Source organism: Zalophus californianus, chromosome 13, assembly GCF_009762305.2.
Source record: "Zalophus californianus isolate mZalCal1 chromosome 13, mZalCal1.pri.v2, whole genome shotgun sequence".
Classification (NCBI taxonomy): Eukaryota; Metazoa; Chordata; class Mammalia; order Carnivora; family Otariidae; genus Zalophus; species Zalophus californianus.
Window position 1 is genome coordinate 13,459,057 of NC_045607.1, and position 17,438 is coordinate 13,476,494.

Sequence of the window (17,438 nt, forward strand, 5' to 3'; positions counted from 1 at the left end):
GGTCCCTGGGGCCCCCTGGTCGAACCCCAGTTCAGCAGAGGTAGGCTTGAGGCGGGGCGCACTGCAAGGGGGCAGCACTTGAAGGGGGTGGGGTAGCAAAGCTCTTATTAACAGGTACTCAGCTGGGCCTGAGCCAGCCTGGCCTGGCAGGGTCTGCAGAAGTGGTGAAGACAGAAGACAGGTCCCTCTGTCCTTGCTGTCAAAAGCATTGGCAGAGCGTAACACTCTTTGGTGACAGATCACTTTGAGGCAATTCAGCTCTGGGAACTGTCAGTGCTCAGGCCCCAAAGCAGGAGCATCAGAACAAAGACTGGCCCCAGCTCCCTCCCTTCTGGGCAGCCATCAAGGCTGGCCCTTTGGCTACAGAACCCTTAGGGCGCAGCTGAAGTGGGCCAAGTCACATCTCTATGCCTAGCCAGCCTTCTAGGAATCCCTGGGTTTGTTGACAAAGCATTCCGGAGACCATCAGAAGGCCCCTGCATCTAAGCTCTAGGAAAGAGGAACAGCTCCGAGGAGTGTCACCACCCGAAAGCCAGCCGGGCCACAGCAAATGAGTAAACCCTGGAGTCATTCGGCCCCCTTCTCCTTTTGGCCCCCAAGGGTGATGTCATGAGCTGGGGGGTGCTTTCCAGGCTCTCCGCACAGTTGCTATTAGAAATTCACTTCTGTTCCGGCACTGGAGGCTGGGTTTTTCCCCTGGTAGGGATCCTTCCCACTTTGCAGCTCACAAAGCTCTTGAGCATCTACAAGCTTGTACAGTCCTCACAACCTTGTTAGGTGGGTGAGTGGGAGACCAATACACCCATTTTACAGGCGGGGAAACTGAGGCCTAAACTGGGTCATGAAGTGGGTCCCTTGCTTCCAGCCCAGAGCGCTGCATGCCCACCCACTGCGCGTCAGCCTCCTACAGCAGGTCACCTGTGAATCGGATAGTCATGTTGGCCCTCTCCTGCCTCTTGTCCCAGGTGGGTATGACTCATCCACCTCCCTGTGACTCACACAGCTTGGGTACTCCTCCTACGGTCAACAAGCCTGGAGACTTGGCAGCCAGGGCCCAGCTTTTTCTCACCTCTCCAAAGCCTCGGGGGAGAATTCCTGGACCTCCAGGGAATTCACCCTCTTACAGAAGAGCTAACAGAGGCCTTGAGAGGGAAAGCAACTTTCCTACAGCCACACAGTGAGAACATGGCACAGCGAGGATAGGGGCCCAGGGCGCCCTGGCACCCAGCCCAGCCCTTGTGTCTTCCCCACACGATCACCCTTGCCCGGCCTCCCTCACAAGGGAGAGCAAGGAACAAATGAGGCAATGGGCAGGAACGCACTCTGGGCTTTACTAGAGAAACCTCAGGGACTCCCTTTGAATCCACGGCAGTGACCAGCAGCTGTTTCCACTGTCCCTTCCAGACTCCCCTGGGCAGCCAGAACTGGGTTTAGGAGGATGTAGGGGTGTCTGCTCTGCTCCACCTACCTTGCAGGGCTGTGAGGGGGAAGAGGACTGCTCCGTGCAGAGGTGCCGGGACCACGTCAGAGGCACGGTACAAGGGAGTTATCAGCACCACCTGTAAATAAAGGGCCAAGAATCTCAACATCAGGCACTCGAGATCATCTGGTCAAATCCCCGTTTGATACTTCCACTCGTCCCCAGCACCCACCACCACAGTCACACAGCCTCTACTTGCACACTTCAAGCAATGGAGCACTCACTTCCTGCCAGGGCTGTAAGACCTTCTGTTGAAGAGTTTAGCTGGTTGAAAGAACTGTCCTGAGGATGGGCTAAAATCTCTCCCCCTATGCTGGTTCTTGCTCTATCTGCTCAGATCACCCAGAATAGGTCTGTCACCCTATTTCCCAATGGCTCCTTAGAGAAAAAGACAGTGATCTTGGGCCCCTCAAGTCTTCTACAAGTTGTATGCCCTCTTTCCTCCAGCTTTTCCTGAGACCAGACCAGGTGTCTGGTTCCCTCCCTCACCCCCTTCCCTGATCAGCTCCAAATGAACCTTGTCCCTATTGACAGCACAAGACCCAAAATTTGACATTCAGGCGAGCTCTATCCAGGGCAGGGCAAGCAGAACTCTCACCTCCATCATTCTAGATATCATGCCTCTATTAATCCAACCTAAAATCCCATTTGCATGTAAGGCAACCCCAGGGCATGTCTGAATTCAGCTTATGGTCAACTTCAGAGCTATGGTTCAGGATTCTGGAGTTAGACAAAATGACGCCTCATTTAACTAACTGCATAACTTGATCAGGTTACTTCACCCTGAGTCTCAGATTCCTTCTCTGTAAAAGAAGGATTATGTCAGAACTTATTCCATAGGCTATTATAAGGATTAAATGAGATAAGATATGTCAAGGGTTTTGAACAGCATATGTTTACTCTGATTGTTAATTAAATCTCTAAACCTTTTTCTAAAAATTATATTTTTCTCATTCTGTGCTTGTGCAGTCTGGGGACCCAAGCTGTTTACATGCTGTATCCCCACTTCTACACCTAAGCCTTGCTCTACCATTGTAAGACCCTGTGATCGTTATCTGGCAACAGGTCTTTCTCTCCCATCAGGCTGGGAGCCCTGCCAGTTTGCTTTGCCTCTGAAATTCTGGTCCTGGCCCATGAGCTGGCAAACAGCAGGACCAGTGGATTTATATGCTAAAGGAGTGAAAGAAGGAGCAGCCAACACTGGCCCCACAGTGACTTGTGCCTCCCAGCCCTTTGGCCCCCTGCCTTTCAGGGACAAACTAGATCTGCACCCTTCCTCATTCCCCAGAGCCCCAGTTATCCACATTCAGGGGGGCAGCTAAGCAAGCTGGCTCCTGCCTACATTGGAAAATTTCTCTGCCCAAACCAGCTTCTCCAAGCTGAGGAGAGAGTCCAAGATCCCAAATGCCGTGGGGCCCTGCAGGCTGCCGGGATTAAGACACCAGTGAGCCCTGTTCTCAGCTGACAGTCAATGGCCTAGGCATTCCCGGTGTATTTCTGCATTGTGAGTGGCGTACATAGCAAAGCAGGGGATCTGAAAAAGAGGCTGACTGCTTATCTGGCACTGGTGTCCATCCCAGCTCTGTGGGCCTTCCTCAGAGAGTTCCACCTGGAACTTCTTGGTTCCAAGGATAGATCAAAGCAGAGTTGGGTTGTATTGTGTTCCTGCAAGTGACTAAAGACCTCTCACTTTCTGTTAACTCTGTGTGAGGACAAGCCTTTGAAATCCAGCCCGCTTTTCCTCTACACACCTCCAAATCACCCTCTCATCCTCACTGGTGGTGCTACATTTCTTCCCAAATGTAATCTGTTCCTCCCCTGATGTTCCCCATCTCAGCAACAGCACCACCAGCCACCATCCACAGCCTGGGCCAGACTAGACACCAGGGCACCACCCTCCTCAACCTCCCCTGCTCTGTCACTCAGGCCTCCAACACCACCTCCCCCCCGCCATGCCCTGCCCTGCCCTGCCCTGCCGTTCTGCTCAAATGCATCTTCTTGTCTCCACCCCCACTACCAACAGCCAGGTTCAGGTACCACCACCTGTCATCTGGGTGACTGCAGTGGTCCCCCCACCTCCTCTCTCCCCTATGGTGCAAGCCCAGACCGTGTCACTCCTCTGCTCAGACTCCACCATGGTTCCCCTAGAGCCCCAGAGATAAAGTCCAAGACCCTCAGTGAACTTTTCAGTGTCCTTCATGATCTGCTGCTGCTGGTCCCATGAGCTTCAGCCTCTTCAGTTCCTGTCTTCCACCCACACCCCTCCAAGCTCCAGCCAGGCGAAGCTGCACTCTCTGCCCTCTGAGTCCGCATGTAATCTTCACAGAGTCTCCTGTGTTCCAGAACTGTCTTCCATCCCTGTTCTTCATTTCTCCTTCCACTCATGATCAAGCCCAGTTTCCTCCAGGAAGTTTGCTCTAACCTCTCCTCCTCCGTGAGGGTGAGCTCCTCTGGGCTCCCCCACGGACTCTAGTCTTCCCTGTCACACTGGACTATGGTCCGTTTCCTGGTTAGCCTCCCCAGTTAGACTAAGATCTGTTCCCATGGATCCCAGCGCCAGCGCTGGGGTCACCACAGCTCAAGATTCACCAAAGGAAGAAGCTAGGAAATCACACGCATGCACACATGCATATACACATGCATATATGTATATGAGTAAACATACACTCATGCACATGTGCATTTACAGACGGCTAAGAGCACAGGTGCTGCCACCTATGGGCAAAATGAGCATTATACTCTTCCCCAGGCTCTGGACGGGAGGAGCCCCAGAGACGCCAATTCAGCTGTGTTTAGCATTAACTCCAGCTAACACCAAGTTGGTCTGTTTCCCATTCTGGACCTTAAGGCTGCAACAACTTAAAAACAAGATCCACAAACCACTCACTCTAGTCCACCACCCACATGCTCCAGAGGGAGTCATAAAGAGAGATGTTTCCTTCCAGGACTCACCATCCCAGTCTGGGGCCTGCGGGGGTGCCTGTTTACTGAATTATATCTTAGAAAGGGGGAGAAGGCACAGTCTGTTAGTGCTGCCCACCAGTGGAGGGGCTGGCCTTTGGGTGGAGAGCTCACTGTTAGTGACATTGTGCAAGTCACCAGGAACCCCATATGTCTAGCTGGCTGAAGAGGAGCTTCCTGCCCTGGGGGTGGGGTGGGGGGAGGCCCGAAGCCGGAGGTGTTTTTTCTAAAAGACTGCTCCCAGCATAATGGGAGGACTTTCAGATTTCGTGGGAGAAACATGATCTCTGCCTCGCAATCCCTGAAGGGTTCAAATAGCCACCACAATGACAACCCTGCTTTTCTGAGCACCTACCAAGTATTAAACTCTTGACATACATCATGTCTCATCGTCATGATACTCTGCCAAGCAGATATCATGGTTCCTGTTTTGTGAAGGAAGGGTACAAGCTCAGAGAGGTGAAGTAATGTGCTCAGTCACACAACTAAGATGTCTACACAGTTCCCACCAAGGCAGGCTGCCTCGCGGACTTCTTGGTCTCGCTAAGTTTCAGGCATTAAGGCTCGCTCTCTTGCACAGAGAAAAACACAAAGCTTTGGTTACTCTAGATCAGGGGTTAGCAAACTTTTCCTGTAAAGGGCCAGTTAGTAAATATGTTAGGCTTTGCAGGCCCCATACCTTGTCTGTTGCATATTCTTTCTTGTTTGGTTTTAGGTTTGGGTTTTTTGGGTTTTGTTTGTTTGTTTTTACAGCCTTTTAAAACAATGTAAAAACCATTCTTAGCTCAAAGGCATACAATCACAGGCTGAGGCCTCCCCAGAGCTGTAGTTTGCAGCCTACAGACTCAAGAGAAGAATGTCTATAATCTTAAGTATACAACTTCTGGTGGAAATAGTTATAAGACGAATGCTAGGTCCTTCAGCTGTGTTTCTCCTGCTTCAGATGGTTTCCTGCTGAGTCGCTCTCTCCTAAAAAAGGGCTCTACCTGGCTCTGCAATTAGCAACAAAATATTTCAAGGGCTGTTCAGATTCTAGAAACTCAGCTGTGGACTAAACAGTTTGACTCCACATAGAGAACAAAAGCGAGAGGCAAATTTGATGGGTAGAAAGAACCTCTACCGTAAGACACTAAGAGATCTAGGCTCTGGTCTGGGCCCTGAACAAGGGATTTAGAATCTTACTATGCAAAGTGTGGTCCCTGGACCAGCAACTTCTGCATTACCTGGGATCTCATTAGAAACGCAGAGCCTCAGGCCCCACCCCAGAGCTAGTGAACCAGAATCTGAGTTTTCACAAAATGCCCAAGTGATCCATGTTCACAATAAGTTTGAGATCTGCCAAAACATCTTTCATGTCCAACTTCAATATTGTTACCACAACCCTTTCCCTGAGGAAAGAGTTTAAAGACATCTTTCTTTATGTCATTCTATTTATTAAGTCTCTGACCTATCATCTGCACTAGGCACCCCATTTTGATGCACAATCAACAGACCAAGACCTGCTGTTGGATCTTGAAATCAAACCTTTGACTGGCAGAAAAGTAGAGGGAGGAGAACCAGAGAAGGTGCCACTCCCCATTTCACAGTTGGGGGGAAATCAGGCATGACTTTCCCAAGACTATGCTGCCAAGGAAAACGAGGGGCCTAACCATTGCTTCATCTTCCCAGGCCTTGGGTTTAATAATTGAACTCGTTTTGGTTTAGATGATAACTTACAAAATCTCACAAGTGGTGGAGTAGCAACCAAGGGGCTCGCTGTGTGCTTTACGATAATTAATTGCTGTCTCTGGGCCTAAGTATCCCTGGTCGTGAAGTAAGAGGCGGGGCCAGGCAAGTCCCAAGGTCTAACTGTAAAAGCTGGAATCTGAAAGAACGATTTCGAGGCAAAAAGGCAGTCAGGAGAGGAGCCTTCTGCTGGTGGTCACCACAGTCCCACCAAATTCTCAGGGCTGATAACACAAAGGCAAGCCCATCATCCTAAGCGTGGAGGCAGAGCAGTGACCTGGCTTAAGCTCAAGGTCTTACTGCAAATCCCAAGCAGAAACTGGAAATGAGAACAGGCTTCTCTCTCTGCTTGGGACCATAATTGTTATCCTTACCGATGCTGAACTGTGCAAATGTATTTGCTAAATAAAAGAATGAAGTACGATGTTTTGGGGGAAATGGTCCCTGAGCCTTCTAGTAAGACAGCTAGAACTTTGATAACCAGCTTTTGACGTTCCACCAAGAAGGCTGCCACCCTCATAAATGGCTGCTGGGAATAAGAGCTGCTGGGGCCTTCTGGGCAGCAATTTGGTAAAATGCAGCAAAGGTTGTAAAATGCACCATTTTGACCCAGTAACTCCATTTCTTGGGCTCTCTTTTAGGAAATAATGAAAGAAGACTAACTTATACACTAGGATGTTCATTGCAGCATTGTTTATAAGCAGCCAAAATGCCTGATAATAGAGGAAAGTGAACCATGGTATAGTCCCACTTAGATACAACAAGAGAGGGATGAAAAAGCAGGTTGGCATATATCATTTTCATAATAAAAAAAATAAAACTTGGGGTTTTTTTTTTTACAAATAAAATGCATTATTTCATTTCTTTAATCCCCCAGACTATCAGAATGAAAGATTTTAAATAGAAATAGACATGCATTTATCTACTTAGGTAGAGAATACTTCTCAAATTCTTCTAAAAATTAAATTTACAGTCCATAACAACATGAGAAAATATTTATGTCATCATGTTGAAAAAAAAAGTCAGCATAGAAAAATTATAAATGTGGTATGACCATAATTATATAGGGGTAAAAAAAATGTGCTGCAAATATCAGGAAGGAAATGCCTCCAAATGTTAGCAGCGATTATCTCCCGTTGGCAGATTTATGGACAGTTCTTATTTTTTTATTTGCTAAATTTCCTTATCATAAGCATTCATTATAATTAGAAAAGGAAGGCAGGGGGGAAAGTCCTTGGAGGAAAGGAGGAAAAAGCACCCCATTTCTTTGGCTGGGTGATAGACGTTGGGGAGGGTATGTGCTATGGTGAGCGCTGTGAATTGTGCAAGACTGTTGAATCACAGATCTGTACCTCTGAAACAAATAATGCAATATATGTTAAGGAAAAAAAAAAGATAGCAGGAGGGGAAGAATGAAGGGGAGTAAATCGGAGGGGGAGACGAACCATGAGAGACGATGGACTCTGAAAAACAAACTGAGGGTTCTAGAGGGGAGAGGGGTGGGCAGATGGGTTAGCCTGGTGATGGGTATTAAAGAGGGCACATTCTGCGTGGAGCACTGGGTGTTATGCGCAAACAATGAATCATGGAACACTACATCAAAAACTAATGATGTAATGTATGGTGATTAACATAATAAAAAAATTTTAAAAAGCACCTCATTTCCCATGAGGATACCACCCATACCACTTTGCCACTCCCCAAAAATTAACTAGTATTTACTGTGTCCACTGAGGGCCCAGCCTCGCCACATCGCTTACACAAAGGAGGTTAAGGGCCAGGCCCCAGCCTGAAGGCTCATATATACCATCTATCCTTTGCTTGGCAAATAAGCCAGACCCACATGATATCCTTGTTGAGGTTGGAACGTAATAACACTATTTGTTTAATCAGTTTAGCAAGATAAATGAAACTACTCCCACTGGTGTGGCTCCTTCACTGAGTTCCCTGAGATGCTATGGCTGAAACCATTTCTGGAGCCCCCTGGGGAAGAACAGGTTTCAGGGATCCTGTTATCCCTTAGTCTAAGCATTGAATGCAAGAGGTACAAGAGGCTCCCTCTGAGGCAGAACAAGCAAGGCCCCATTAGGGACCAGGATGGGGAGCCAGGCAGGAACCTAAATGGCCGTGAGGTTATTGGGAGCTCACATCTCCAAACTTGACCTTCCTCATCGACAAATTAGGGCCCATCATGACAACCTCAGGGCTATTGTGAGGCTCAAAGAAAAGAAGGTAAATCATTTCACCTCTCTAGGCTGAGCCTCAGTTTCCCTGTCTGTGAAATGGAGGCAATATCTCCTCCCTCACAGGGCTGTGAAAAGACCAGACAAGATGGAGAACACACACAGCAAGCATGCTCCCCATGGCGGCCATGATTCTTATTGCTTGCAGAACAGGGAATAAGATACATAAATGAATCTTGGGCCTCAACTTCCTTATCTGCACTATGGGGTAAACAATTAAAAAAATCCACAAAGACCAAAGTCATGAACAGCAGCTGCATCTCCAGCTGGTGCTGGTGCAGGTTAAACATAATGACTGCTGTGGGCTCACTTTGAGGTCCACGTTCATGCACTGAGCACAAAACCCTCTGACTCTGAGACCATCAGAGCCAGGAAAGCCTAATATTATCCTGCCCACCCCTCTAGTGCAGGGTGCGCCCTGAAGCCCAGAGAAAGACACACATTAGCACAAGTCACCCAGTACTTTGTCAGTGGCAAAACCAGGACCCAAGTCCAGGCCTTCTGCTGCCCAGCCTTGCCCACTGTGCCTACTGCTTTTCTCTGCTCTGCCCTCAAATTACTGATGTGGTCCCAGGCCAGGGCAGGGGAGAGCAAGCATATGATGGGGGAGTGCAGCGGGGAGCGGGGCAGGGAGGGCGAAGCCCGCGAGCAGCAGGAACCCAGCCTGCCTGTGGGCTACAAACTCACAAACCACATCAGGCTGAAATATGACACACGCTCACTCAGTTGAAAGGGAGGAGACAGTTTTATTTAACATACCCTGGCTGCCTAAACACTGCTCTCTCCCTTTCCCTCCCCAGAAAAATGCATACCTCCCAGGACCTGCTTTTCCCTGCTTCTGCCAAAGGGCAGGGAGATGGTCCTGGCTGGGACCCCAACTCACAGAGTGACCTAGGACAAGGGATCTTGTGTTCTCTCAGCCTTGATTCCCTGAAACAGAGGGGAGACTGACCTACACTTTGGAATCCTGTTGATAGTATAGGATGAGTTTCCCAACGGTGGTCCTGGGAGGCCCTTCAGACCTCTCTGCAGCAGAGCTGAGCTCCCCAAGCTGTGCACACAGCCACCGTGAAAACCCCAGCAGTTCTCATCATGTCAGGACTACAAGGAAACTTCAGGATAACATTTAGTGCAGGGATTAAGAGTCAGGGCTCTGTAGTCAGAATTCCAGAATCCGGGTGCCAGCATCTGGAAAAGGGGAAAGAGTAGTGCCGACAAAACCGGAGGCACATTATTTAGACTCAGGTACCTCATCTGGAAACAGTAGTGCCTACCTCAGAGGAACACTGGTGAGGAATCAAGGAAATAATTAACGTCCCTGTGGTTGATACACTAAAAGGCAGCTCTTTGTTATAATCATGCCAGCCAACAACACCCCCATTTCACAGATGAGGAAACTGAGGCCCAGAGAGCCAGGACTTGCCAAAGGTCACTCAGAAGAATGAAGGCTGCAGCTTCGCTCCCAAATCATTGCTTCTAATTCCTCTCAGTCCTGTGGTTTCTAATAAGTAAATATATACACTCAGAGGCTGTAGATACAGACTGTAAAGTTTGCTTGAAGAAAACCAGAGATCAATGCCTCAGCAAAGGACTACAGATCATGCAGAGATCATCTCAATGACCTACCCAGCAAATTCTTCTTTTTTTTTTTTTTTAAGGAGTCCAACATGGGGCTTGAACTCATGACCCTGAGATCAAGACCTGAGCTGAGATCAAGACCTGAGCTGAGATGAAGAGTCAGACGCTTAACTGACTGAGCCACCCAGGCGTCCCTGCCTGGCAACTTCTCAAGAAAGACCCAAACTCCCCCTAGGAGTAGGAAGAAAGTGACCTATGGCACCGGATGGCTGAGAAGTGTAAGGCATCCAATCAACAGCTCTTGCCCATCATAGATTGGTAAAGTGCACACAAGGCTGCTAACCATAGCTACCTCTGGGGAAAGAAGGAGATCTGGAGGGATGAAGTTTACACTACACTCTTCTCTACGTTAGAATCTTTAGCAATATTTTTTCCCACTTTAAAAAAAAAAAAAACCTGCAAAACTCGAAATAATTTAGCAGCCTTATCCAGTAGCTATCAGCCTGTTGTTTGCTTTTCAATGAAATTTAGAGCAGGTTCTAAGACCTTTGGCTGGGCTTCCTGAATCTGCAACTCTGATCCATCCTGGTGGCCACTGCTCTGGTTCAGACCTGCACTCTCTTTAACTTGGACCACGTAACACCCTCCTCCTGGTCCCCCTGCCTCCAGTTTGCCCCTTCTGATGCATGCCCTACATCAACCACCAGATTAGGGAAAGTTTTTATCGTCGTCTGCTCAAAACCTTTCTCAGCTTCTCATTGCCTTCAGGATAAAGTCCAAACCCTTAGTTTACAATCTTTATTTACGGTCTCAACTCTCACAACTGCACGGTTCCCTCATGGCCATTCTAGCCATGGACTGCTCAAGAAACCTCAGTACCTTTGTACAAACTGTTTCTGTTTCTTAGAATGTCTTTTCCCTCAACTCCTTTAACTTCTGGGAACCTAATACTTATTTTTGAGGCCTGGGTTGCCCTGACAGACTTAGTCACCCCTTTATGGGTTGAAATAACTCTCGGGATTGAATGAATGTTTCAATCACTATGGATGGGAAGTATCTTGAGGACAGAGAGCTTTGTCCTCCTGGAGGCTTTTGGGCCCTCACAGGGCAAGGCACAGAACACAGGCCCAGGCAAGTGTTGAATCGAGGAAGGAGGGAAGGAAGGAAATGTCATGAGAGGCAAACCCTACAGCCTCCCCACTCACCCCCAGCTGCCTGCTTTCCTAGGTTTATATTAGTCCGTAATAAAAAAAGTCTATGGAAAATTCTGGAGTAAAGTTTCCTTCCCTGATTCACAAGGAAACCTTCTTTGCTGTTGTGTAACTCCCCCCCCCCCCGCCCCCCGTGCCAACACAAGCTCCCCGGCTGTTTACAATTTCCCTACATTTATAGATAGCAAGGCCTCAGAAAGGAAAATGGAATTTCAAAGGAGCTGGATGCTGCCTGACCTCCCATCCCATCCTTCCTCCTCTGCTCCAAGCCCCTTCCCATCCCCAAGAAACACCAAACAGCACCCCCAAGTGTGTGGGAGGGGAGGGGCAGGGATGTCTCAATGAATGGAACACTCAAGAAAGAGTAAAAAGCCCCACCAGCTAGAAGGACTCTGCCAAAGGCCAACTGGAACTGGGTCCCAGCCCTGCCCCTTTGTCACAGTGTGACTGTGAGCCCATCGCAAGCTCTCGGGGCCCTGCAGTTCTCTCAGCTGCGGAATGGGGTTGCGGTGCGACTCCAGCAGGCCATGGTCACTGCAAGGTGCGGTGCAGCCAGCGGTCCCAGTGCGCTGGTCAGAAATGTCGTCCTGGGAGAACAGGCCATGCAGGATTTAGTCTGAAAAGTGTCTAGGAGCCGAACTAAAGCAGAGCCTCCTCCCAAGAGGCCCCGCCTTCCACAAAGCCCAGTTACCCCCCCCCCCCCCCCCGGGAGATCCCTGAATGCCTTTCGCTCTTCAGAGTTCTGGGTGTTTTAAAGATACCCTCTCTGCTCTGTGGAAGGTGTAAGGGTGGGATAAAGGGTGTGTGTCTGGACAGATAAAGGGCTGCAAAAGAAGCCAATGTCCCCTGCCCACCCAAAGGCGCCCCCGCCTTCCAAAAACGTGGGCTTACCCTTGGCCACCGCCCAGAGTAGCCGGCCTGCACTGGAGCAGGGGGGACACGGCTGTGACCAGATCCGGGGGGTGATTAGCCCCCAGAAGAGATAGGGGCCCAAGGAGAATGGGAGACTCCAATCACTGTCGTCAACTCTGAGAGAAGTTTCCGTGTGAGTCAGAGAAAGGAACGTACACTGCAGGGCCGAGGAGGAGAAGGCACCTTCAGGTAACAAATGCAAGCAGATGTCAGACGAGTACAAGGAAGAAGTTTCTAACAGTCCTGGGCCCAAAAAGAGGAAGGAGGTGGAGGGCTCCTCATCGCCCGCGGAGAGCAGGCAAAGGCATTATTACCTTGGAGTCAAGGATCCGCTGAGGAGACTCCCCGGCGGAGCCACCGCCCAAACCGCGGACGCGCGGCTACCTGCAAGCCCGGGTGGGATACACCGAGTTGCCGTGGTGACTCCGAACCCAGTTCCCCAACCCGCGGGGGCGGGGTCAAGGTTAGCTCAGGTGCTTGCAGCCGAGCCCAGCGGGGCCTGTAGGTGGAGGCCCGGCCCCCTTCCTCCCCGGCCCTAGCCCCCCAGTCCAACCCTTCTTGGTCCCCTCAAAGACCAGCAAGGTGAGGGAGGAAGCCCCTCTCCAGCGATGCCCGGCGGCTGCCGGGACGAGCTCCAGACGCGGGCTAGCTCGGACCGGGAGGGGAGGGAGAAGAAGGACCCAGATGCCCGGGATCCCCAAGATGTCCGGGGCCGTGGCCGCCCCCCTCCCCTACCTGCTGCTGAGGCGCTGCGGACGGCTGCTGCGGGGTCCAGCTGCGCTCAGCTGGTTCCGGGCGGCGGGGCGGGGGCTTTGCGCTCGTTCGGCCGCGGTGGGCAGGGCGCGGGCGGGAGCCGCCCTCGGGGCGGGGCGGCCGGGCCGTGGGGCGGGGGAGGAGCGCCGGCCCCTGCCCGCAGGCAGCTGGGAGGGTGGCCACTCGGGCTCCAGGCTGGCGTGCGTCGAGTGCACTCTGTGTCACTTTAGCAGACCCCTCGCTACCTCCCCGCAAGGAAGGCATCCGGCCCCTCCTAGGAATAAACTGAGTCTCAGAGCACGGAGGGGTGATCTGCAGGAGGGAGGGGAGAGTGGGGGGAAGGAGACCCAGGGGAGCGGCCGGGCTGGCTGGGCTGGGGCCAAAGAGCTCAGTTGGGGTGGGCAGCGTGCCATGCTCCGCTGGGATCCACGGAGGCAGATTTCAGCTTTAGAGAGTTCCGACTTCAGGAGGCAAAGCCCTCCTCAGGAGAGGGCGAAATGGGCTACCAACAAAAGCAGGGGAGGTGTGCAAGCAGCAGCTAGGCCCACTGGACCAAATAAAGGAGAATGTTTCCCAACTTTATTCAGAATGAAAGAACAAGAAATGCCAAGTGCATCCCTGTCCTTAAAACAGAACCTTAAAAAAAGAATCTAAAGAGGCTTTGGAGTCAAACGGCCTTGGCTGGAACTCCTGATGCTTACCAGTCCAGTAACTTTGGGCAAGTGGCTTAACATTGGCAAAGTGTCATTTCCTCATTTGTAAAGTGGATATAATAATTGCCTCTTCATGGGGCTCTTGGGAAGAGGCAGAGAAAGACTCTCAGCACAGTGGCAGTGATTCTCCATAAATGGAAGTTCTTACCAGTGTGATGGCGGATATTTTAGGTGACAGAGAAAATCCACGTTGTCAAAAAGGTCACTTTTTGTGCAAGGTCACAAAAGAGTGCAAGGTCACTTTTAAACAAATGTGATATTTTCTTCATCTCAACAGCATCTCACATGCGTTGGAGAAACAGCCCTGTATGATGGCACAGGGCACAGGACGGCCTGCAGCAGTCCTGCTGCGAAGATGGGTTCCCAGGCCTCTTGCAGTGGCTCTGTGGCTCCCTCCACGTGAGGAGGACTCCCACAGCAGGAAACTGGACCAGACGACCACGGTGTCCATTCCCAGCCTGGGTGCGAGCAGCAACCCCATGTTCAGCTGGGTATATCTCCCTCTCACACAAGGTAAAATGTACCAAGTCAGTAATTGCCAGGTTCTGGGGATCCAAGCAGGAAAAGCTGGTGTTCAAGGAGCAGAGGAGCTAAGAGCACCATACTCACTTCCTGGTCTTTCCCTTGTTTGTTTGTTTGTTTGTTTTTCCATTGGGTAGCAGCCAGGGAAGCCACACAGCCTGGGGAATCCCAGCTCAGTTCTTCCACCTGCCCTCCCCCTCTCTTTCTGCAACTCAAGTAATTTCAGGAACCATTTCTTGAACACCTCATGCCATGCTCTGGGCTTCCCATGTGCTACGGACTTTCATCCACCCCTCCCCACCCAGGTAGGTGTTACCATGTACAATTTTCAGATGAGGAGGCCAAGGCACAGAGGTGGTTAAGTAGCTCTCCCAAGTTCACGCAGGTAACAACATACACACCTGAGTCGTTGGCCTCTCTCCTTTGCCCAGTGTCTGACGTCATACATCACTACCTTTCCTGGCTTGGGAAACTCTACTCAGTTCCACTTTCCCTAAGAACTGAAGCAGGGTGCTCACCCCAAAGAAAGGCTCATACCCTCCCTCTGCCACTCTCTGCTTTTTTCAGAGGCTGCTTGTGGCCCCCTGGGGGGCGGGTGGGGAGAAAGGCAAAAACACATGATTCGGCTCCGAGCTCTTTGATTATAAGACCTGGCATACACATGCCCCGGATTTGCCTAGCATATCATTTTCAAGGCCAGCAGCTTCTCTCCGGCAAAGAAAGGTAAACCTCTGAATCTCTGTCTCCCTAGAACTGGAGAATATCAGCTAGAGATGGAGGAAATTTTAGAGAGCATCTGGTCCAAGCCCTCACTATAGACATGGGGAAACTGAGGCCAGCGGAGCACAGGTTTGCCCATACAACCCTCTGATTGCTCCACTTGGTGCTGGAGAAGCACGTGAGCACCGGCTGCCCCCAGAAATAATGAAAAATTCCAATGAAGATAAGCAATACTTCTATTCAAGGGCCATGCAAATTCCTAGCCCTTTGCTTCGCAGACATTAACACATGTATTTCACGGCTGGCCAGGATGGATCTTGGCCTGACCTTTTAGTCAGGGCCAAGTCGGCCTTGCGTGGATGCTAAGAAGTCTCCTCTGCCTTGGTATCTTATTCTCATTTCTTTCTAGACTCCTACTTGTACCCCTGTCCCGGCTGGCCCTAGGCATCAGTAAGGCCTTTTTTGCTCTAGACCCTCACCTCCAGAGTGAATGTCTTCTTGTTCTTGATAATATGGATCCCCTCTCATGGAAGAACTTGGATGTATCCTTTTGCCAGAAGACCACCTCCAGACCACTCCCTCGTCCTCCAGGAGTGAGGATGGGGAAAACAAAGGCTACAACCCAGGCTACACAGCACATAACTTGGAGCTGTTGCTCCCCTTGTGAGAATGCCTCTCCCCACTCACAGGAGTGACCCTCACTTGGCACCTATGTCTCTACTACCCACCCCACCCCAAACACAGTTGACAGTAATAGGAGTAGACACCAAAACCAAGCAGGACTATCAGAATTTGGAAATAAAGTTTGGGGTACAGCAATTATGGTTAATTAAGTGGGCCTGTGAAGACTGGCCATCTCTGAAGGCTGAGGCCACCATTTTGAGGTGACCATCTTCCACAGAGAAAGCCAATGAGACCCCCATTAAATGGCGTGATGGATGTGGGTAAATCAGTGTGGGGAAACTCAGAGAGGAGAAGGCCGGGTTGGCCAGGGAAGAATTTGGGATCCATGAGCGCTCTTTTGGATGCAGAGCTCTCCTGATGCTAACCTCAGAAAAGTAAGTTATTAGGCAAGCATTTATTGAGCATTGAATGCCTTCTAGCGGGTTCCTGGAAGCAGAGCACAAGATCAGGATTCTGTGCAAGTGATTAATTGAAGAGGTGCTCTTTGGGGATCCTGCAGTAACCCAAGGAGCCCTTAGGGCAGGATGCAGCTGGGTCTCAGGGTCAGCCCGGATGCAGGCCTGAGCATACAGGGTACCTGGAAAGTGCTTTGACTCCATCGCCCGTCTCAGCTCATCTGCTTCCTTGTGCTGCCTCAAATCAGACAAGCATCTCTGCTTTCCACAAAACAGCTTTTACCAGCAGGGAGGTGGAATCTTTGTCTGTGGCCACAGGCTAACTTGGGTCAGATGCCTACCCTTTATCCAGTGACTCTAGCCAGAGAGGCAGGGTCATATTACACAAACCTGGCTGCTCCCACTGTAACCTGTAGATGGAGAGAAAGGGGGAGGGAGAGCCAAGCTGAGAAGACAGTGTCACTAGGCGAGAGGACTCAGCCGGGCTTGAAAGGCTGGAAAGAGTTAAGATTGGAGGTAAGGAATGGGACAGAATCTTCTGCTGGGGTACAGAATCAGCAAAGGTGTGGAGGTTGGAGGAAGACAAGCCTGGAAGAAGGGGAGGAGTCTGAGTCCCTTCAGTGATGTGCTAGAGCACCAGAGCTGGCTGTTAAATCTCCAGGAATTTTGACAGCTGGTTGTTAAACGCAGCCTGTCCGCAGCTACACACAGCTGACCTGGTGACAGTGGCATAACAAGAATTAAAACTCAAATTATAGGGGTGCCTCCTGGTCACCTTATTATGCCAATTTATTATGTCAATTAAGCCTTATAACTACCTCCAAGTTAGGTATAATCTTCAGTTTTTCAAATACATTAAACAGGCTCAGAAAAGATAAGCAACCTGCTTACGTTTCCACAGCTGGGTAAGTAGAACTGGAATCTGAATCCGGGTGTGTCCCCAAAGCCCAGGTTCTTTCTACAGCCAAAGTGAAGAAAGTCAGGGGGAAGGTGAGGCTTCTTCCAGGCCTCCCATTCAGGATCAGGAATTATTGAATTTCGTCTTGATAATGTTAGGGCCCTTCCCTGCAACGCTTCATAAATGCTTTATGACAACTCACTATTTATTTATATGGAAGGTATCTGGAGTTGTTTAAGAAATGTAGATCTATTTTAAGAAAGATTATAAACTGCTGTGCTTGAGAAATAAGTAATTCATAAAACCCTTTACATACATACACACACGCACCCCCCCAAAAAATCTTTGAGGCAGAAGTTCATGTTCTGTGTTTTTTCCTTACTTATTATTTACTTACTGCTCTTCTGAGTGTGAGTTATGTGCCAAGCCTTGCGCTTACGGCTAAGGGCATAGAGATGAATCAGACATAGACTCAACCCTTGCAGGGCCTGTGGCCAAGGACACAGACAATTACAATAAGGTATTATAGGAACCATAACAGAGGAAGCTCGGGTGGGGTTGGAAGGAGGCTGGGGGACACAGACAGGGTCCAAGAAGACTACAAATAAGGAGATGAGCCAGGCCTTAAAGGACACCTCCCTGG

At 50.1% G+C, this 17,438-nt stretch overlaps 1 protein-coding gene across 1 annotated transcript in view; it reads right to left on the bottom strand.

The window, feature by feature from the left end:
• GSN (gelsolin) overlaps window positions 1-12,933 on the bottom strand; it is a 54,308-nt gene extending 41,375 nt beyond the window's left edge. Inside the window, exons 1-2 of the mRNA XM_035723651.1 lie at window positions 12,846-12,933; window positions 1,469-1,559 (exon numbers count right to left, since the gene is read on the bottom strand). The gene's annotated coding sequence lies outside the window, so the exon portion shown is untranslated. The remainder of the gene's footprint in view (window positions 1-1,468; window positions 1,560-12,845) is intronic.
• Window positions 12,934-17,438: the final 4,505 nt, after the last annotated feature.